This window comes from Myotis myotis, unplaced genomic scaffold (assembly GCF_014108235.1).
Source record: "Myotis myotis isolate mMyoMyo1 unplaced genomic scaffold, mMyoMyo1.p scaffold_m19_p_9, whole genome shotgun sequence".
NCBI classification, from domain to species: Eukaryota; Metazoa; Chordata; class Mammalia; order Chiroptera; family Vespertilionidae; genus Myotis; species Myotis myotis.
The window spans coordinates 69,094,345-69,116,521 of NW_023416401.1; the positions used below are offsets into that span (position 1 = coordinate 69,094,345).

General features: G+C 41.1%; 1 protein-coding gene across 1 annotated transcript in view; it reads right to left on the minus strand.

The window, feature by feature from the left end:
- PAK5 (p21 (RAC1) activated kinase 5) overlaps positions 1 to 19,431 on the minus strand; it is a 241,786-nt gene extending 222,355 nt beyond the window's left edge. The window contains exon 1 of the mRNA XM_036323648.1: positions 19,203 to 19,431. The gene's annotated coding sequence lies outside the window, so the exon portion shown is untranslated. The remainder of the gene's footprint in view (positions 1 to 19,202) is intronic.
- Positions 19,432 to 22,177: the final 2,746 nt, after the last annotated feature.

Sequence of the window (22,177 nt, forward strand, 5' to 3'; positions counted from 1 at the left end):
TATGTACAGAAGGCACTCTTATTTTATATTCTAATTAAATTAGGCCAAATTTATTTTTTAGTACTCAGACTTTAATTTGCAGCTATGATTTCATTAATATAAACTGATAGAAGTACCTAGAAATGCTAGGGTCTCTAATCGACTGACTCGGTCTCTCTAAATCTCTGCAGAGATAATGTCATACCTTCTCCACTCTCCTTAAAAATGCCCATCATCATTGCAGGAAAACTACAACCTTCCTCCTCAAAGTAAACAGATGACTTTGCCTCCTTCTTTAAAGATAAAATGAAAAGGCTTCAGACAAAAACTTTTAGGTTTCCAACACCAATTTTTCCTGAATCCATCCCATCCTCTCCTTTACTCTTGTTCCAGAACAGGCTCCTGCCTATTCTTCCATGTTTCTGTCCTCTGGGTTCATCTCTACATGATTATCAATCATCAGTTCTCTCAACTACACGTTCCATCTCCTTCTCATAACTGCATCCTTCCCATCAACTTTTAAACATGCCCAAGCCCATCCATCTATATATATAAAAGCCTAAGCAACCGGCCAACCAGCCAGTAGCTATGATGTGCGCTGACCACCAGAAGGCAGATGCCCAATGCAGGAGCTGCCAATCTGCGGTGACTTGGCAGCTGCGGTTCTTGGGTGACACACCGGAACCAGAGAGGAGGGAGCCCGATTCTGGGGTGCATCACCCAAGAACTGCCCTCTTGCAATCCAGGACCCCTCAGGGGATGTCAGAAAGCCAGTTTTGGCCCAATTCCCACAGGCCAGGCTGAGGGACCCCACTGGTGCACGAATCCATGCACTGGGCCTCTAGTCTTTATATAAAATTCTCTCCCCCTGACCAAACATCCTATTTCAGTTATACCTTCTATTCTTAACTCTTTGAGTTCTTCACACCAAAATTCTTGAAAGAATTATTTTCACTCAGTGTTTCCACTCATGCACCTTCTATTCACCATCTCCACATCCTGAAAGGAGAAATGAAGGCAATGTGTACCTCTATGGAGTTACTGTTTGGATAAGGGACATACACAGATAAAATAATTTATACAGAGGCTAACACACAGTTAAGTCTCAGCAAGTTCCAGCATTATTATTCACTCATTTATTTTGTAAAGATTTATTGAGCAACTCAGTGAAGGGCATCATGTGAGATGTTTTATTATAAATACATAAAATCTAGCTTCTTCTCTCAAGCCTCTGACAGTCAGAAGGGAGAAGGAGAAAAGAAAACACAGCATGGTGATCCATTTCACAAAGTTTGGACCGAATCAATGACAATGCAAACAGAATCACTGCAGAAGGCCATTCAGGCTGTGGACTATAGCATTCCAGAAGGCAACATTCACATGGACCAGATTATCAATCATCGGTTCTCTCAACTACACTATGTGAACGATGTTCTTTGAAGTTTTACAATACTTAGGTCCTGAATATAAAAGGATTGAATAGTGAGCCCTGAAGTCCTGACTAAGGAAGAGCAAAACTATAACTCTCAGGTTCAACAATTAGAGCAATCAAGATGGTAAAAAAAGGGTTCAGTGTTGATGATTCAAAGACACTCAAGACCACTCTTATTCTCACTCTAATATCTCTTCCCAAATTTCTTCTCTTCATTCCTTTAGGAACACCAGAAATTTTGAAAGGATTCTCTACATCTTTCTGGCATTCCAGGTGGGAAACTCCCGTATCCAAGGTGTTGTCTGGTATGGAAAATCCGTTTGTCTAGAGGGCTCCTTGCAATATCATTAATGATTCCTTTCTTAAACCCATCTCTCAAATGCTAGGCTTATTATTTTAAGAGCACAATGATTTGGGGCCTGCTAAGCCTAAATAACTTACTGGCAATCTTGATATGACCTCCTCTGCTTTGTATCTCCTTCTTGCTCCGCAATTCTTTGAAACAGATGGCCAATTTTAAAACACTTTCCCTACTATCCTACTCATACATTCTCATCAAGGGAACCATCTGGGTTATTTTTTAAATCTCACTGCAGGCTGCTAACTGCCTGTCCAATATCCATTCCTTACTTCTTGCTGATCAAGTACATTTTGACATCCAATGTTAAAATTCACTAACATTTACTGTATTCACAGATATAAATATAACTAAGACTTGTCTCTCTGCTCTCATCAGACATATTATGCACTCTTCTTTCTCCATTGAAAACTATTTTTAGTTTGGGGTTTCTAGCAGGCTTGAACTCATTAAAATCATTTTATTATCCATGCCAATAGATATAACTTTTATTATGTTTTCTCCAACTTTCCCTACTTTCTAGTATCTACACCTAAAAATGGTCATAGCAGGAGCCACATTACAGTAAGTGCTCACTTAACATCTTATATAATAAATAGGTGATATGCAAATTGACCATTACACCCTCACACAAGATGGCCACCACAAGATGACCAGCAGGGGAGGGCAGTTGTGGGCAATCAGGCCAGCAGGGGAGGGCAGTTAGGGGAGACCAGGCCTGCAAGGGAGGGCAGTTAGGGGCAACCAGGCCAGCAGGGGAGGGCAGTTGGGGGCAACCAGGCCAGCAGGGGAGGGCAGTTGGGGGCAATCGGGCTGGCAGCGGAGCAGTTAGGGATCGATCAAGCTGGCAGGGGAGTGGTTGGAGGGTGATTAGGCTGGCAGGAAGAAGTGGTTAGGGGCAATCAGGCAGGCAGGCAGGCGAGTGGTTGGGAGCCAGCAGTTCCAGATTATGAGAGGGATGTTCGACTGCCAGTTTAGGGATCGGGCCTAAACTGGCAGTTGGACATCCCCTGAGGGTTCCTAGATTGGAGAGGGTGCAGGCTGGACTGAGGGAGCCCCCCTCCCCAGTGTACAAAGTTCATGCACTGGGCCTCTAGTCATCTATATGTTTTTGGAGACTCCATCTTAAGTGTAATAAGTGAAACCAATTTTATCATAGGCAAATTAATATAAACATGAGTTAAGTTCCTACAACATATTTATGGTCACAAAACCATCACCAAACTTCTAAAAATGACTCAAAACATTTGTAATTTAAACACTGAAATAAATGGAGCTATATGAACACTTAAGAAAAAAAAGTAATAAAAACAAGTAAGATCATTATTTTCCAACCTGCAGATTGTAGTTCAGAGTGGTAGGTGGCCAGTGATTGGAGCCTAACTCAGCAGCTTAGCTCACAAGATGGGACCCACCTTGGACAGGAAGCCTTCCATTGCAGGGGGCACTCATGCACATACCCACACTCACTCAGACTGGGACAATTTAGACATACCAATCCACCTCACGTGCATCTTTGAGATGTGGGAGGACATACCATTTCACCCATCGTGCATTTTTGAGATGTGGGAGGACATACCAATCCACCTCACGTGCATCTTTGAGATGTGGGAGGAACTCAAGATCCCCAGAGGAAACCAAAATGGACAGTGGCCCCAGATGGGAATCGATCTTTTTCCTAATCAATATTATAATGAAATACTATTAAATGAAATGATGATATTTAAAGGACTGCTGTATTTGGGACACAGAGTTCCATTAATGCCTTGGAGGGGATGGCGTATCAACTGGCTCACCAGTGCCCTAAAAGCATGAAATTGCATCACATGGGCAAATGACTTACTCCTGGGGAATATTTTATCCTTTCTGTTTCATCACAAGGTCAATTGTAGCCTTACTTCTGTCCTATTTTTCAACATTAGCTGCATTTAACAGCTGCATGCTTAATTATCTAAGGCTCCAGTTCAGCACCTGCGGTTATATTATCTTATTCATTTGGAAATGACTTTGAGTGCAACTTACTCAGGCTCAATGCCCTTTTACCCATTGGACATAGGGTGTCCTTATCTACACTAACATAGGGTCCAGTTAATGCACGCAGTTATTTAGCAAAAGGTGGGATTTTTTTGCAACTTCTGAAGAGTTTTGCAGGAACATGCTAAGGGAACAACAGTTATGGATATAGCAAGCCCCGTTAGTGTCCGCCCAGATGTTTACTGACTTCCAACTGCCAGTATACAGTTACTCAACATCTCCACTGCAAGTAGACAGCCACTGGAATCTCTAATGTCCAAACTAAACTGCTGATTTACCCCCTAGAAACTTACTTTTCCCAATATCTTCCCTTCCTTAGCTGAAGGTAATTTCTCTCTTCTAGTTGCTCAGGCCAAAAAGCTTGGAGTGAGCCTTGATTTACTATCACCACCCCTCTCTCTCTCTCTCATCATCATCATCATCATCACCATCATCATCTCTTATCTAAATTATTGCAATGTCTTCCTGATCAGTCTCCTGCTTTCATACTTTCCCCTTCTTAATAGAGAAGCTAAAGTGACTCCTAGGAACTCTGTCAGATCCTGTCCTCTTCTCAAATCTCTCCCTCTTGCTCAAAGGAGAGGCCAAGGTGTTTATTTCTCTCTACTGTTTCTGACTGATCGCTCAGCCCCCTAACCTTGCCTCCTTCTGCAGCCCCCTCATTCACTTTGCTCCTTGTACCTCATCAAATAGCCAGGTGTTCTACCTTGAAGCCTTTGCACTGGGTTCTCTGCCTGTGATGCTCTCTCATTGCTATCACAGGGTATTTCTAACACAGGTAGTTCCCTTCCCTCCTTCAAATACCACCTTCTTAGTGAGGCATATCCTGACCACTCCCCTCCCTATTTCAAACTGAGCTTTTCCTGCCATCATCTCAGCACTTCTGATCTCCCTGATGAGCCATTCTACTTTTACAAAGTACAGATCACCTTCTTACATTCTATATACTGACTTATTATGTTTATTATTTATTATCTGTCTCTCCTTGCATAGGAGAGGTTTTTATCTATGTTTTTCAATGTGCCTCCACATGAGTAAGTGCCAACCCAAACAAACAACATAGTGCCAGTGAATGTCTGTTGAATGAATGATTACTTGGGAATGCTCATTGTAATATGTTTCCTATTTTTCTTATCTGGCCTATCAAAGGACAAAGCAAAAGCAAGCAGATACCACCTTAGTAGACAGATCCAATTATCTTGATTTTAATCTTACCAGTTAAGTGATTTACTTAGGACCAAAAATATTTTCTGTTTTACAGTGAGATCTATAGTCATTGCATACCCTGGTATGTGTAGAGAGAGAGAAAAACACAGCTCCCTTCACTGGGTGGGCTATACTCCGTGTTTCAAATAAAACTGAGGTCTGAAAAAAAAAAGGCAGGGGGGAACCACTTCCTAAGATCTCTCACTCTTCTAGCTCAAGAAATAAAAACTCTAGGGACAACTCTGGAATTTTCTATCTCATTTGTTTTTCATTAATTTTAGTAAGGTACAGTGATATCATTATTCTCAGTCGCCCTGGGTGACTCCAATATTGATTTTGAGATTTTGCCAGCCATTCTATAGAATGCATGTCATTTATAAGGTTCTACTTCACTTCTGTGGGCATATTTGCATTCTGAATGTTTTATACTTTCCAGATGATAATGTCATATGAAATATGATAGCATACTTTTCACTTCTAATCATTTCTACCTCCAGCAAACTCAAGACCCTTTGGTTTCTTATTCTATTTCAGTTTAATTCAAATGAAACACAAGAGGAAATTCTTCATAATCATCTAATGTTGAAAAAATATTTTAAATTTTAGTTACTGAAGCCGAACTATGAAAATATTCTCACCGAATATTCCCAAACTCTATATTTTAAATTATTTATTATATTTAAACAAACTGACTCATTTTCAGAAAATGGTAGATTAAGAAGGAACAATATATAAGAATAAAATGATCCAAAACTAAAGAGCAAGCCTCTCCTCTAATGTAGAGGTTACAAATTGAAAAGACTTCAAGGACTAAGAGGGTAACATAAATATGTAAAATGGGCCAATGATAGACAGCAGGGAGTGGTGTGGATTGTGGCAAAGTGAAACTCTATTACCTGCCTATGGTGGCAGCAGCTGCTACTTAGCCAAAGTGGATGGTTGTCATGAGGAAACGTGGTCAGTGTTGTCAAATTTTTATTTGTGTATATGATTTTTTTAAAGAGATGTCCACAATCTGGATTTTTAAGGGAAATTTCACACTCTGCATGGCAAACAGAAACATCCAGGCCACAAGACTGGAAACTCTAATTAGCACCGGCAAATGTTAGTACCTACTAAAACTCAGTGTTTTACACCTTCCAGTTTCGACAAGATATCTTGACTATATTTCATAGATAGAAGTCTCCAGTTGTTGTTACTTGATTCCTGGCTGTTAGCGGAATCTAGATGGCAAGTGTTTCTTTCAACCAGTATAGACGGCTAATATGCCGATATAGGTACCCACCTCAGGAATCAAAGCTAAAGAAAACACAGTAATGTCTTTCATATAATCTATAAATTGCCTTTAAAAAGATCCTCCCAGTTATCATCCTAGAATCTTCTCTGAGAATCCTGCCAAAATTCATACGACCAAAAGCCTGAAGAGACCCTGGGTCCTACATTGTGGGACCCCTTTCTTAAACCACTTACTTTGATTCATTTCCCTCCCAAGCCTTCCCACCTTTTTGTTTTGTTTTGTTTTGTTTTTCATTTTTTAGAGCATCTGTTACTATGGAAGCAAGGGTGCCAAAGACTTGAACAGAACTGAATAAAACCCCAACTTCAGGATAAAACTCAGCTGATGTTCAAGCAAGGGTCACACCACCAACCAAGCACATTCATATCAGGTGTGGGACAACAGAGCACCAGGTGTAAGTTGCATCTAGTAATCAACTATGTATTCTTAAAGTTTTTTTTAAGAAGCTCAGTTTATATACTCTATTTTTTGAAAACCTGCTCTGAGCTTATAGTTTGCATCATTACTTTCTCTCTTTTTAGTGTACTTAGAATAGCTACATTATACCCCTACCTAATATTTAGATTTTTTTTTTTCTCTAGCCAGGAACAGAGAGCATGCATTTTCCCTGCCATGTCTTTCCTTATATAATGTAGAAAATGAACATTAGTGTGCAACTTATTTTCTAAGGAAATAGGTTAGATCACTGATAGTTCCCATTCCAGAATTTTAAACGATGGCCTTTTCCTTTGACATCTGGGCTCATTTTCTTTAAGTTTTTATTTATGATTAGAGAGTGAGAGAGAGACATCGATTTGTTGTTCCATTATTTATGCATTCATTGGTTGATTTTTATATTTGCCCTGAACAGGAATCAAACCCACAACCTTGGTTTTTCAAAATGATGCTCTAGCCAACTGAGCTACCTGGCTAGGGATGGGCTCATTTTTTAGCTTAGGTAACATCCATTCTTCCACAAACATTCATTAAAGACCTGGCATGTGTATGCATAAAGCTAGGTACTGGGAACACAAAGACCAAGATACAAGATACCTGCTGTAGAAGAAGGGAGTCTAGTACAAGAAGGGAGTTAAATAAGAAACATCTGCCAAACACCGTGATGAATGCTTTAAGGGGGATAACCCAGAACCATGAAGAATATTTTTTTGGGGGGGAGATGGTATCTGGGTAGGAACTTTTCAATGAGAGGGTGATAATCAGATGATCAGATGTTCATTTTGGGGTTGGAATGAAGACAAAGAGAACAGGTGGTAAGTTGACACAAGGTCTAATTGAGAGATGCTAAGAGGAATGGCAGTGGGTACAGGGAAGGGCACATGTGAGAAAGTTTTAAGTTGATGAGATTTAGGGAGCGCGTGGCTGTGAGGACAAGGGAGAGTGGAGTCTACCTGGAGCAGTAAGAAAATAGGACACAATTTGGAAGTAGCTCTTATCTTAAAAACTCTCAGAAAGTGTAAAACAAACCACTACTTAACTCAGGTTATGAACAGCTGTGATTCAAATAGTATTGGAAAATTCTGTTTACTATTTGTTTCTATGTCTCTAAAATCTAGAGAAGCAACAACATTCTTCTAAAAACCATACAGATGAGGATCGCTCTACATTCAGTTTCTGTAAGGTGCATTTTTTTTTTCTTTATCCCCCTCTTCCATCAGTGTTTATATATTTAGAGATTAAGTCATACCCACATAGTAACTGTTCTTACTTTGGGGGAAGAATCTCTCTTTTAAATAAATGAAGCATACATTTCTACTCTTCTCTTCCAGGAAGTTCTCTCCCTGGGTCAGTAAATTGCAGTGGAGCTAAATCAGGAAAGGGAGCAACTCAGTTGACAGTAAGAACAATTAGCTAGAAAGTCAGTGTTTTATGCACATCCATTTGGGTAAATCAAATGACCACGCTTAGAAGAAAGGGATCAAGTTCCACCCAGAAAATAACTAAGAGTTTCTAAAATAGTGTGTCAACCTTGAATGTGAATTTGAATTGAAAAGTGAGGCTAACAGCTTTTGAATCTATCTATCATAGATCTTATATTTGGGACCTAATGTGTGAGTGAGCCCTTGCCCCCCCTCTCCCCCAAAATGTGTTATATGAGTGATGGAACCAATAATGTTTGCATAAAATCATCCTGACAATGGAGTAATGGAGGCCTGGGGGATGAAACAGTGTTTTAAGGAAAAACAAAGATACTCTCCGTTGCCAATTTACTTTCATCACCAATGGCACAGATGGCAATGCCTTTGAAAACTGGCAGAAGCATTCCTACAACTGACATCTGTTTTAAAGAGAAAGTTAAATTTGTTTCTTATACAAGCCCCCGAATATTGATTTTTGGCTTTGATCATTCAGTTAATCATAATACCGAACACAGCCAAGCAGTCAATGCATTTACTTTCCCTTTCATGAGGAAATTTGCATGAAGAGAAACGCTGAATCAGAGGATTTGAGAGTCAAGGTGGGTTGATTAATCCAGCAATTTTTAAATTATTGAAGGTTGAAAGGACTCCAAACAAAGCTTCCCTTCTCACCTACTGAATTGCCATAAGGCACAGTGTTGATGGACAATGGGATTCAGATGAGCCAGGATTTGATTGCTCTTTGTTACCCTGGTTAGCCTGCATGATATATTGCCTTGAATGACCTATTTTATAGAGCTCTATGAAGACTAATTAAGATACAGAGGTCAAATAGGTGGAGGGGGGCTTAACACATCTTGTTCAATATGCTAGCTATAATGTCAGTGTAGCCTACTTTCCTTATAATCGGCATTGCTGTTGCACAAGCAGCTAAAGTGCGTGTGTCTGTGTGTGTGAACAACTGAGTGCTGCCTTTCTAAAACAGCCACCCACGCAGGCCTGATTCTAACACCCGAGGAGGCAAGAGCACAAATGGAACACAAATGGAGTCCTGATTATTATATATCTTAGATATTTAAATATGATAATCCAAGCTACAACTATTAAGTATGACCCATGTGCCTAGCCTAACAAATATGCCTTCATAACAACCCAGAAGCCAGGTTTAAATATAGAACTCTTGAATTTCAGACGTGACAAAATAAGGAAAGCCAACCTCTTGCTCCTTCTACCCTGGCCTCCGGGACTTGCGTGTAGACTACAACATCTGTAAGTCCAAACTCCCATTATCAGTCTTTCCTCAGCCCTACTTGGGCCCATGAGCCTTATAAGCTTGGAAGTCCAAGGTCCTGGGCATGTGGAGCAGGACCCAGAGGGGGCCGAGGTGGCACGGGGGCTCTTAGGTACAGAAGGGTGTAGCCCAGCTCAGCTCCTTATCATGCAGTGTCCACGGCAAGGCCCCCTCTTAGTAACTTAAGATTTTCTCTGTTCTGTTTTTAGTGCAACAGGAGAATAATTACCCTTTTCCCTTCCCTTTGCAAGTTTTCTCTCCTCTGGGAAAAGTTTATAAACAGTTATCAAAGCAACCCGAACCTGCGCATTAAATTACCTGGCTAGCCACAGATATTTTCTACTTAGGATGAAAACTATAGGAAGAATACACACTGGCCCATGGATGATTTTTCAGTATTATGGACCAACAGTTATTTAAACCAAGAGCCCAGTGTTCTCGGTGGACTAAACTCAGACATTGCTATAGGACCTGCTAAATGTCAGCTAATTCTGAATAAAAAGAAACCTAACCTTGCGTGAGTGCCCCAGTTATTTCCAAACTATACCTCTTACTTGTGCTAAACAGTTCCTCCCCGCCCCCGCCACCCCCACCCCCCCGTAATCTGTTCATTGGCTCTTGCCTCACCTGAGAACGGGATCTCCCCTTCCAAAACCCTGCAACCCTGCCCATACAGGAAGATCTGAAAAGCCACCTTCCTCATGACATGCTGACCCCAGGAGCAAACAACTTCTCCTGTGTGGGGCACTATGGGGTCCCGTGTACCTCAAACTCTGTGTTATCTGTGTTCTACATCTCAGTGGTTGCTCCCACTACAGGGGAGGGACAGATGGCTGCTACTCAGTCCTGTGCACCTCCAAGTTCTGGGTAATGACCATTTTTGTCTTTTTGTTTTCATCTGGTTGGGGTTGTTTAGCACCCATCCCACCTTGCTTGCTTCTTTTATTGTAAAAGGGGCAGTAGGCCTGCTAACCAAGGTGCCCTCCCCTTTCTGATGCCAAGTGGGTTGGGTATGGTGAGCAAGCCCCAAAGTATAACCACCAGAGGACTGTGGCCCAGCCCTGAGTAGGCTGTTCTTGGCCATTTCTCTAGTTCCTGATATCTAGATCAGGGAACAGGCTAGGTTCTGCTTAGCTTCTGAGCCTGTCTTTTGGTGATGGTTGTTATTGTTTTTGCCCCATCTCCCTCAATCCTGACAATTCTATTAGCTACCTGATAACCAACCTTCTAGTTATTCTCTTTTCTGAAAATACTAGTAGACAGTTTCTTTCATTTGCATGCAAACTGAAGTTCATGCTGATATACTTGGCAGAGCCCCTGACATGAGATAATCAATGAGCGTTGGTTACGTAAATGAATAATTACAACCTGAATGTGTATCACTGCCATATTTGTAAAATAGTGGGGTTTTATTCTGTTTCATAAAACAATATGTTATCATTGACTAAATTTTGAAAAATTTGGCACGGGATAAAACAAGTAATCCATATTCCTACCACCCAGCTATTGCTTAACTTTGTTTGGGTTCCAGTTTTTATATGTCTGTGTGATATTTCCACTTCACAAAACACATTTTGAAATGCAGTCGTGCATTTGGTTATTTTCACTTAAAATGTTGTTCCACGTCATTACATAATATTCAAAATGATCAATTTCAACATCTATGTAATAGTCTATCATTTGGAAACCTTAGAATACTTTTAACCAGCCCCCAATTTTTAGTTACATAAGTTTATTGTTTCTGTTATGCAAATTATATAAATAAAATTTGTCTGTATCTGCAAAGACTAAAATAAAAGTAAAATTAAAAGCCAGAGAAATAGCCTGACCTGAGTGGCTCAGTAGGTTGGATGTTGTCCTGTGCACTGAAAGGTTTGATTCAGAACAGGGTGCACATGTGGAAGGCAACTGGTCTCTCTCTCTCTCTCTCTCTCTCTCTCTCTGGATTTTTTAAAAAACCAGATAAATAGTTGTGTCAAATAACTTGAACTTTAAAAGCCTCTCACAAATATTTTCAAACTGTTTTTCATGAAAGTTGTATCATGTATGTCTCCTACCAGTACTAATGAGAATATCCTTCTCACTGCATCCTTGCCAGTACCTTACTATTTTATACACACACACACACACACACACACACACACACACACACACTGTTTAATACGTGAAGCATAGTATCTCACTTTTGTTTTAATTTGCATTTCTGTGATTAATAATAGGAATATTTATTAAATATGTGTATGAGCCTTTTTATTTCTCCCTTTTAAATTACTTACTCAGATATTTAAACAACTCTATTAGGATGTTATTTTCTGCTTACTAATATGCAAGAGTTCAGTGTAACTATTACACTATCTGTTCTGTCATTCGTGGTGTCAGTACTTTTCTCCATGACTGTTTTCTGCTTTAAATTATATTTTTCTACATGAAAAGGTTTGAAATATCTTTAAATCTATCTTTTGCTTTGTGATTCTTTTCATTAACTTTATATTAAAAAGCCCTTCCCCGAAATGGTTAAATATCTCCTTCTACCCTTGTTTCTTGCTTGGCAGGCGAATGTTCCAATTTATTTGGAACAGTCTAGGGCAGTGGTTCTCAACCTTCCTAATGCCTCAACCCTTTAATACAGTTCCTCATGTTGTGGTGACTCCCAATTTCATTGTTACAAATTGAACATAATTAAAGCATAGTGAATAATCACAAAAACCATATGTAATTATATACGTGTTTTCTGATGGTCTTAGGTGACCCCTGTGAAAGGGACATTCGACCCCCAAAGGGGTCGCGACCTATGGGTTGAGAACCACTGATTTAGGGAGTCATGTAATTAGAAGTTCTTTTTCTCCACATCCTCTCCAGCACCTGTCGTTTGTTGATTTGTTGATGATAGCCAGTCTGACAGGTGTGAGATGGTACCTCATTGTTGTTTTGATTTGCATCTCTCGGATGATTAGTGACTTTGAGCATGTTTTCATATGTCTCTTGGCTTTCTGAATGTCCTCTTTTGAAAGGTGTCTATTTAGGTCCTTTGCCCATTTTTTGATTGGATTGTTTATCTTCCTTTTCTTAAGTTGTATGAGTTCCCTATAAATTTTGGAGATTAGGCCCTTATCAGATATGACTTTGGCAAATATGTTTTCCCACACAGTGGGTTTTCTCGTTGTTTTGTTGATGGTTTCTTTTGCTGTGCAGAAGCTTTTTATTTTGAAGTAGTCCCATTTGTTCATTTTCTCTTTAGTTTCAAGTGCCCTAGGAGCTGTATCAGTGAAGAAATTGCTTCGGCATATGTCTGAGATTTTGTTGCCTTTGGATTCTTCTAGAATTTTTATGGTTTCCTGCCGTACATTTAAGTCCTTTATCCATTTTGAGTTTATTTTTGTGTATGGTGTAAGTTGGTGGTCTAGTTTCATTTTCTTGCATATATCTGTCCAATTTTCCCAACACCATTTATTGAAGAGACTATCTTGGCTCCATTGTATGTTCTTGCCTCCTTTGTCAAATATTAATTGAGCATATTGGTTCGGGCAGGATGTGGAGAAAAAAGAACACTTGTGCACTGCTGGTGGGAATGCAGACTGGTGCAGCCACTATGGAAGACAGTATGGAGTTTCCTCAAAAAACTGAAAATGGAACTCCCATTTGACCCTGTGATCCCTCTTCTAGGAATATATCCCAAGAAACCAGAAACATCAATCAGAAAGGATATATGCACCCCTATGTTCATAGCAGCACAATTCACCATAGCTAAGATCTGGAAACAGCCTAAGTGCCCATCAGTAGATGAATGGATTAGAAAACTGTGGTACATCTACATGATGGAATACTATGCTGCTCTAAAAAGGAAGGAACTCTTTTCATTTGCAACGGCATGGATGGATCTGGAGAGCATTATGCTAAGTGAAATAAGCCAGTCAATGAAGGAAAAATACCACATGATCTCACTCATTCATGGATAATAGAGACCATTATAAACTTTTGAACAATAATAGATACAGAGGCAGAGCTGCCTCAAACAGATTGTCAAACTGCAGCGGGAAGGCCGGGGAGCATTGGGGGACAGGAGGTAGGGGGGTAAGAGATCAACCAAAGGACTTGTATGCATGCATATAAGCATAACCAATGGACATAAGACACTGGGGGATAGGGGAGGCTAGGGGACTGTCTAGGGCGGGGGGAAAAAATTGACACATATGTAATACCCTTTGTATTACTTTAAGCAATAAAAAAAAAAGAAGTTCTTAGTTGAATGTTTTCTACATACTTAGCCAATTTCCTTGACTCTTATCAAATACTCTTTATTTCAAAATGCCTTTTCCATCACATTTCTTTACCCAAAAACTATCTGAGCCTATTTCCAGGCTATTCTATTCCATTGAGCTATGTATTGATTCTTACACCAGCACTATACTGCTATTATTATAGCTTGATGATCAAATCATTTTTTTTTAATTTCTGGAAAGATTACTTACCCACTCCATATATATTCTTTTGCAAAATTTTCTTGACTTCTGTCATATAGTTATTTTTCCAGACAAATTTTAAAATCATTTTTTCAAGTTTTCCCAAATTCCAATTCAATAAAACTAATTAATCATGGAGAAATAACCAGTTCATCATTTTCATCTTTCTACCTAAGAATAAGGTATATTTTCATTTGTTTGTTTCTTATTTTATGTGTCTGTGTAAAATTGTATAGTTTCCTAAGTCTTTAGATATTTCTTATCAGTCCCCAGTGTTTTATGTACATTTACTATGTTTCCTAGGTAATTTATATTTTTGTGGATTCACGGACAGAACCATTTTCTATTGTATTTTTTAGTTGGTAAATGCTGGCATTTTGGGTAGCCATTGTTTTTTAACATGTATTACATAACCATTACCTTACTAAAATATCTTATTAGTTTCTCTAGGTTTTAACTTATTCAATTGTGTATCTATCGCTTTTAAACAAAATCAAGACACAATGTCTGATTTTTCATTACTTAGGTAAAAAGTTATACATAACCGTATGCATTAAGCAATTTTTTTTTGTTTTTAAAAATCACCTCTTATGCAAAAAATAAAATGACATGAAATTGAGGACACCCTAGAAATCCCAAATGTAACCTGTGTTCCTGTGTTGAACCACATTCACTGCCCTCAGGCACTCAGTCTTGCTATTCAAAACTGCCAAAAAGAGCTCTGAATGAGAAACATTGTCACTTCTCACTTGGATTAAACAGGACAAGTCAAACAATTCAGCTGGTTACTAAGAATTTTGACACCAGGAACATGTTCTCATACAAGCAGCAATCTGTCTCTTATTTTAAGCCCAGAGACAATAGGTAGGATGACTTTTAAAACAGAACAGGTCCCACTTAGATACATTCAGAAAGCAATTGCATGGCCTTATATATATGAGCAGATTCTCTTCCCCAGATAAACATGTTTTCTATTTTAAAATATCAGGATAATAGTATCTACTAATTATCAATTCATCAAATATTTGTTGTGCATCTTATTAGACTCTGTGTTGAGAAACATTGGAGGGCTATCTATAGCAATAAGTAGGGATAGGGACTAATGAGAACCTGGGATATAACAGAAGTTTAATAAATAATGTTATTGATTATTAATTATTATTACTTATTAATCTTTAAAAGGCTAAAAGTCTAGTTCACCATTGTCTTCCTAGGGCCTACCATGGCAAATATAAATGTCCAACAAAATATTTCTGTAATATTTGTTGATTGACTGATATATTTTTACAAAATCCTCAATTGCTAGAAAATATTTGGACTCAGTTATTAACTGCTCACTTAAAACCAATTCTTAGTAGATGCTTTTGTTAAAGCCAAGAATACTGCTCTTTTGAAGTCATAATGAGGTTCTTAATTGCTCTTTTAATACAACATAGTAAATTTAAAATTTTCTAAAATATCAGAACTTTAAAATGGCCCAGAAAAAAAATGGCTATGAGGAAGAGTATTCATTCCTTCATTCATTCACCAAACATTTATTAAACATCTTCTACATGTAAGATACAAAATAAACTGCCATCACAGAGCTTACAGACATTAAATAGCCAAACAAATAAATAGAAAAATAAGTGCTATGGAAGAAAAGCAGCAGGGCGATGAGAGATTTGGGTTATGGGGAAGGGAGATCAAAGAGGCCCAAGGGATGAGTACAGCTTGAATTGCAAAGTATAGGGGGCAAGTGCCTGGGATATCCAAGAAACAGACAGCAGAACAGGAAGGCAGCAGCAAGAGGAAGAGATACCCAAGTAGGCCAAGTACCCAAGACTCTGAGGGTCTCTGGAATTTGTCCGAGGAAAGTGGATGTATTTTATATAGGGACTGACATGAGCCTCTCTATTAACAGATAAAGTATCGGAGGGGCCAAGCAAGGAACCAGGGGTCTTGTTAGAAAACTATACAAATAATCCAGAGGAGAGATGAGGACTTGAAGTTTGATGGTGGTGGTGGTAGGGATGGAAAGAAGAATCTATCAAGATATATTCAGAGATATGAATAGAAAGACAGGACGTTTCAGACTGTGTGATGGTTTTGGGTGTGGAAGACAAAGGGAATGGAGGTATCAAAGATGATTTTTGAGTTTCTGGCTAAAGCATCTCCATGAACAGAAGTGCCATTTACCAGGATAAGAAAGAGTAGAAAGGTGTTAAAATTGGGGTAATTTTGGCCCTAACCTGTTTGGCTCAGTGGATAGACTATCAGCCTGCGGACTGAAGAGTCCCAGGCTCGATTCCAGTCAAGGGCATGTACCTTGGTTGCAGGCACACCCCCAGTAGGGAGTGTGCAGGAGGCAACTGATGGATGTTTCTCTCTCATCCATGTTTCTAACTCTCTACTCCTCTCCTCTCCTCTCTGTAAAAATTCAATAAAATATATTTTTTAAATATTGGGGTATTTTTGTTTCTGTTGTTATTTTTGCTGTTTAATTTAGATTTCTGGTTTGTTTGCATTGTGTTGGTGGGGTAGCATAAAGTAGTCATCCAACACAGATCTTAGGGATGTTGTCATACTGGGCTGAATAGTGTCCCCCCAAAATTCATGTCCAACCAGAACCTATGAATGTGATCTTATTTGAAAACAGGATCTTTGCAGATGTGATGAAGTTAAGATGAAGTCATACTGAATTAGGGTGGACCCTTCGTCCAATATGAATGGTATCTTTATAAAAAGGGGGAGCTCCGCCATGTGAAGATAAAAACACAGATTGGAGTTATGCGGGTGCAAGGCAGGGAACACCTGGGGCTATCTGAAGCCAGAAGAGGCAAGAAAGGCCCTCCCATAGGGGCTTCAGAGGGCACACAGCCTTGGCTGCACCTTGAATTATGGCGGCGGTTCTCAACCTGTGGGTCGCGACCCCTTTGGGGGTCGAACAAACCTTTCACAGGGGTTGCCTAAGACCATCGAAAAACACATATATAATTACATATTGTTTTTGTGATTAATCACTATGCTTTAATTATGTTCAATTTGTAACAATGAAAATACATCCTGCATATCAGATATTTACATTACGAATCATAACAGTAGCAAAATTACAGTTATGAAGTAGCCACGAAAATAATTTTATGGTTGGGGGTCACCACAACACGAGGGACTGTATTAAAGGGTCGCGGCATTAGGAAGGTTGAGAACCACTGAATTATGGACTTCTAGCCTCCAGAACAGTGAGAGAATATGTTTTTGTTTTAAGCCACTTCGTTTTTGGTAATTTGTTATGGCAGCCCTAGGAAACTAATATAATTGGCAAGATTAAACGAGATTGCATATTTGAACCAGACTAGCATGATACAAGGTACCTAGTATAGGTTAAATAACATCCATTTCCCTTCCTCTCTTAACGGTCACCACTGTTTTCTTGGTAGTTCATATCATGAGTAACACACACACCACACGCACATACATTTAGATAAGTCTTACTTATCTAAAGTCTCCCTACCTTCTTTTACAGATGAGGAACCTGAGGCTGGGGAAAGTTAAATAGCCTGCCCCAGATCACAAATCTAAATACGAGAGAGTCAGAGCTCAAACTCAGCTGTGCCTCATTAGCAAGATGAAACCACACCCTAGCACACCTGCCTCTCACACCTGCAGTAGTTCAGCAAACTCTGACACGGTGAAGGAGAGGCAGTGCCAAACTGTGTTTTCAATGACTGCAATTAAAACTCACTTTTATTTACAAAATGACAAACTGCAGAGACCTAGTACAGTCATTCTCTACCCATTCACACAGGGACAGAAACATTTTATTCTAATACCAATACTATCCATGAACTTGTCATCAACTTGTACTGTTTCCATCTGCTTTGCACATATGTATTCCAAGTCAAGGTATCATCAGATTGGACATTTATGAGTTTAATTTCCTTAAGCATTCCCCATTTCATTTTGATGATACTGACTCATTTTTGCTACCTAAGGAGACCATAAAATAGATACTGTATGTATGGCGAGAAGTGTCTCTCAACTTTGTAGTCAAAGATGGCCATCCTTTAAATTATAAAGAAAAAAAAAAGCATATTCTAAATCTAAATTGATTTCCATCTCTGGGTTATACTGCTGAATATAACAGATATACCACTATAAGGTGACAGGGCTGTTATTATGGGGTGTCAGTTTCATAGGTTCTAGTGTGGTAAGGGCTTGTGAAGAGCATCTAGCCCTCTGGACTCAGGTGAGAGTGTCTACATGTCACCAGACCCCAGCAGAGAAAAGGATGCGCTGAGAGGTTCTGTGAGTTACCTAAGACCCTGTGGAATGCCAGGTTTCCTGACTGCCCCCGAAGTGCATTCAGCCTTCTAAGCTATCAGCAACTATTAACTATGACACTTTCCTCTGGCGTTGTGTCAACTTCTTTTTCTTTATTAATTTGGCCTAAAAGTGCCCACCACTGATAGCCCCCCCCCCCCAGTCCTTCAAATCCCTTTAATTGATATCTAATGTTGAATTCACTTTGCCCCAGGTTTAAAGCTTCAGATATACACGCATGGGTTCAAGAAGAGCTAACACGCTTCTCCAAACTGGGCACTCTCTCTGGACTTTTCAAGTTTACCCTCCAGGAGGCCCACAGAGAACTCAATTTTGACAAGAGTTTGGCACCGAGATCCTCTTCCATGCTCTGCCCACACGCGTGCCATGAGCAGAAGTTCTCTCTCTCCATTACAACCCACCACGCACACACACACTCCAGCGCGAGTAACAAAGAAAAACACAGCCCCATAAAGGCTCAGCCATTGCATCTTGCAGTCCACACCTGCCAAGAGACAAAAGCCATAAGGGAATCCTGCCCTGGCAGTATGTCCAACACTCCCTGGGAGATGCAGGCACCGTGGCACCCCTGGGCGGGCATGCACGGCTGTATACACAAAGAACTGCTACTGGGCTTGCCAGTGGTCCGGGGACCAGCGCACTACCAAGACTGGATCCGGGGTTCCCCTCCAAGCCCTACCAGCCAGCAAAAAGGAACTATCCTTTATTCGATCCGTGGAGAGCCCAGTCTGGATGGTAGCGCATGGGTGTGTGTGAGAGGGGCGGGGGGCGGTCCCCGATCGCCAGCGGATCCCCAGCCCTTGACATCTCCTAGGAGATGCACAATCGCGCGCTGTCACAGATGTCCGCTTCGCATCCTCTCGCGGCAAAGCAAGATGCCCCCGGTCTCAGCCATGCACATCCCCGCAAGCGCCCCTCCCCGTGCCCAGATCCACCCGGGCAGCCCCTCAGGGCGCGCCTGCCTACCTGGCGGCTGGCTATCAGCGAAGCGGCGGTGCCTCATCCCCTTCCCCGCCCGGGCTGCTACAGGGCTGGGAGCGCCATGTTCCCGGTGTCCACGGGCGCACGCTGGGCAACTACTACGGGCTGGGGGCAAAGGGTGCGGGAGGCCGTTGGGAGGTGGGGGGAGCAGATCCAAAGCTTTCTACTCTCCACCCCAGCCTCCCCCAGCTACTGAGCATGCCCAGCTGCCCGGCGTCGCCCCTCGGAGGACTTTCCGTGAGCTCACGCAGCTATTCCGGGTTTTCGTGGCAGCCGGCGGGAGGCAGGCGGGAGCAGCTGCGGGGGGTGGGGGTGGAGAGGTGTCGGGGGAGGGTCGGGGGAGTGTCTACTCACCGCGGAGCCGGGGCAGGAGAGAGCCTCCTTTCGCCCATCCAATCGCACCATCCTCTGCCCTCCCCGGAGGGGGCAGCTCCTGCACGCCCCCTCCCCACACGCTCTGGTTTTGCAGAAATTTTGTGCAGGACCAATGCAGGGCGAGCTTTGCTCAGAGCAGAGCTCAGAATGGGAGGGGGCGGGGCTGAGAGGCAGATGTTTCCTCTACCGTAGCGCTTCTTCCGCCCAGAACCGCGTTTCTCAAACTTCAATGTGCCGGCGAATGAACATGCAGGTTAGATTTCAGTTGGTCCGACCTGGGGCCTGATATTCTAGCCCAACTAGCTCCCGTGTGATGTGACGCTCCTGGTCCTGCCACCACTGCTGAGAGGCAAGACTCTGGAGCCCCCCACACTGTGACCTCCCAGGAGCCATCCTTCAATCAGCCAGCCCAGAAACGCCTCTGGCATTCACAGAGGCCCCACCTGCCCACAGAAGGTGTGGCTGCTAACAAGCTCAGGTATCTCCCCTCCCTCCCCTCCCCCCGCACAGCCCACCCCCGGGGTTGCTGTGCTCGCCCTGGGAGGAATCTCAGTAGGGCTTGGCTCTGGGCACCCAGCACAAACTGGGTACTGATGGAATTGGAGGCCTAAGGGAATATGGGTTCCTTGACCTCTCTATACTCCCTTTGCTAGGTGACTAGCAAACTATCAGTAGTTGCTAGTTGAGCCTCTACTCAAATCAAAACCAATTTGCTTTGGCTTGTTTCCCTGCCTTTCCTGATCTGGGACAAAAACTAAAACTAGACATCAAAGGGTCAATCTGTAGCACTTGGAGTGGTTAAGACTGGGTTTGCCCACCTAAGAAGACTGATGCGAGCAGAGTGATTATGTCCCAAGGGTTGACAGGTCTTTCTGATGAGTGATGTTTGAGCTGAGATTTGCAGTATCTTGTGATTCATCTTAAATCCCCCAGTTATTCACTCTCTTCCCAACCCCCAAAGCTCCAAAGGCTCTGGAATTGTCAAGAGTATTCACTGTCTATGTTACAAGCGAGAGAGAGAAAGAGAGACACTCACAACACCAGTCATGAGTTTCAACCTTGGAACAGAAAATCACACCCTTGTCTGTCCTCAGATGCCAAACAGCACCCTCATGAACTAGTTATGATAGGGTGTCTGGTCCCATACCTGTATAGTAGATTAAAAATAAGAGTTTGTATCTATTGGTACTCTATTATACTCAGGAACTCTAAACTGCTTTCTAACTAATGGAAATATATATATTTTTTATAAATATATATCACTTCCCTCTTGTTTGTTTTCCATTCACTCAGTGCCCTCAGTGTAGTAGCTGTCATATGAAAACAGGAATCATATGATAAACAAATGATTACTTTTCTCCCTCAATATTCCTACATATAAAGGAAAAATATATCCTGGTACATTGTATGCTGTTTTCTGGTTAAAGGAATAGGAGTCTTTAAATCCATCCTTTTATTCTCTAAGCCACACAAGTAGCCCTAAAACCCACCACATCATCCTCACCTTTATTTGCATAAATATTTTCTATTTTTTACTTTCTTTTATGTGTGCTGGCACAGATGCAAAGCCAGAAAATACTTTATAGAGGTGTTGCTTATTTGTGATTGATTGGTATCAATTAAAATTTTGCTTTGGAATACTGAGCTCTAATCACTTAAAATATCTTTACTGTTATAAAGCTTATGTTTGTGTGGTTGTTCCTACTGGTTAAATACTATGATTATTGTTAGTTGCCTCAAATTCACTTATGATTTAGGCAAGGTAAACATTATAAATGAGTAATAAGACTATTTCTGTAAATATTACATTACACTAAGTCATAAGGGTTTTCTTTTTATATAATGTAATTTCTTGAGAGTTTACCAGGCAGGATGGTAACTAAGGATCAACATCTGTGTGTAGGAGATACAGGAAGCCAGAGTGGGCAGTGGTAGGAGTTCAGCTATGATGCAGGCCAATGACAGTCTTGGCCACTATCCCTCCAGGGAGTTCTGGAGCTACAGTGACCCTTCAGAGTTGTTCCGGGATAGTTTGAGTCATCCAGTCCTTTTTACATTAATATCAGTCATTGCAGGAGGTGCCTTGGAAGGTTATGAACTTGAGACAAGGCAGCTCTCTGAAGCTGAGGCAATCCCTGAAGGAGAGAACAGCCAAAGGCACTTATCCCTGCAGCTGGAGAGACTGGTCTTTCACTTAAGAGGGATCTGGGCAATACATTACTTTGTCTACCATGCTAATACATTTATTGAATATATCACTTTTGAACACACAAAACAGGACTGGTTTGTTAGAGGGATTCAAAAACTTTACTTTTAAATAAGTAATAGACTTTCTCCATGGCTCAGAGATTTAAAATGGGAAAATAACCTGTAATCAGCAATTGGGAGTTGTTGGAGGAGGTCATGGAGAGGGCATGACCCCCTGTTGATCCATAAGCTGGATCTGGGTAACTGGAGACCCCTTTTCCCCTACCTTGTCCTTAGAGTGTACCCTCTGCCCATCGTTCCCACAGTAGGAGCCAGTTTCAAAGATGCAACCTTGAAAGAGTAACGTATTATTGAGACCATCTGGACCCAGTTAAGGC